This window comes from Suricata suricatta, chromosome 8 (genome assembly GCF_006229205.1).
Source record: "Suricata suricatta isolate VVHF042 chromosome 8, meerkat_22Aug2017_6uvM2_HiC, whole genome shotgun sequence".
NCBI classification, from domain to species: Eukaryota; Metazoa; Chordata; class Mammalia; order Carnivora; family Herpestidae; genus Suricata; species Suricata suricatta.
Genome location: NC_043707.1, coordinates 31,933,113 through 31,934,493, shown reverse-complemented (window position 1 = coordinate 31,934,493; position 1,381 = coordinate 31,933,113).

Here is a 1,381-nt window from a genome sequence, read left to right as displayed (position 1 = left end):
TGATAGAGATCAAACTCAAGCCAAGAGGAAGTGAAAGCAGAGTTTATTAAGGATATATAGAGTGTAGTTACAGACAGAGTGGCCTAAAGACTCAGAAAGGAGAAAAGAGTGAATCTCCTCTTTGCTTGGGGCCTGGGGTTTTTATTGAAGATAGTGGTCCAGGTGCTTGAGTCTTCTTAGTAAACCAGGAAAAAAGACAGGTGTCCTCCATATGTCACTGATACCCTGGAACCCAGGTTCTTGGTGAGTCAATGGTCTTGGAAAACATCCATAATAACCCTACCTAGTCACTCCTTAGACATTATCTGTTGTGCTGAAAGACTCCAAAGAAATCATTAACTTCATGATCTTTACAAGGAGGACATATATTGTCTGTTCTACAAGGCCTATGTAAGGTAGGGTATAGGTCCCAGCAGGGATAGAAGCAGGAAAAGGAGCCAAAAAGCAATTTTTCATAGGGTCCCATTAGTTTCCTGGTTTAAATAGATAAATAAATTGTGGTATGTTTGGTGAGAAATTGATGTGACTGGAGTCACTTGAAAATGGAGCTGGTGCAGGTTCTGCAGAGAAACTGCCGAACCCGCATAGTTTGAACGGGGCCAAAACCTCTGGCCCAGGCAAAATGGCAGCTGCTTTGGGCAATTGCTTGAGAAGTCAGAGGCATCACAAGACTGACAGTTATGGACTTTCTGAAAATAAAACCAGCAGTCTGTCAATATATAACTCAGAGTGGCTTAGGTTGTTAAAAAAAAAAAAACCCTAGAAATTTACTTGTTCCTTTCAACTCATGTAACTGACCCTTTCTCTTTTCTCACACACAAAAAAAAAATCCTTGCTTTCATCGTTAAGTGGGACTGTGTTTGGGTTTCTACCTGAATCTGCTCTCCCTAAATTGCAGTTATTTGATCCCAAATAAGCACTGGTTTGCCTCTCCCAGTGGCTTGTTATTTTTAGGTTGACAGTACAGGTAAAAGCATTGTTCAGCCATGAAAGGGGTGAAGTACTGATACGTGCCAGAGCAAGAAGAAGCCTCAAAAACATTGTCCTCAGTGAAACAAGTGCTCAAAAAAAAAAAAAAAAAAAAAAAAAAAAAAAAAGAAAGAAAGAAAGAAAGAAAGAAAGAAAAGCAGGAGCCAAATGGAGTCACTCATGTTAAGCCCCACAAAGACTTAATACCAAATCCAATTGTAGTTTCTGCCTCTCCCAGGAGTGGAATTTTACACCAGTCAGTCTCGAATTTCCTGATCAGCACTGGGGAGGCCATCTGCTTGATAAAAATCCCTGCCTTCCCTTAAGGAAGGTAATTTTGCCTAAAATAATACACTCTTTTAAAAAATATTTATTTATTTGTGTGAGAGAGAGAGTGAAAGAGTGCACAAGT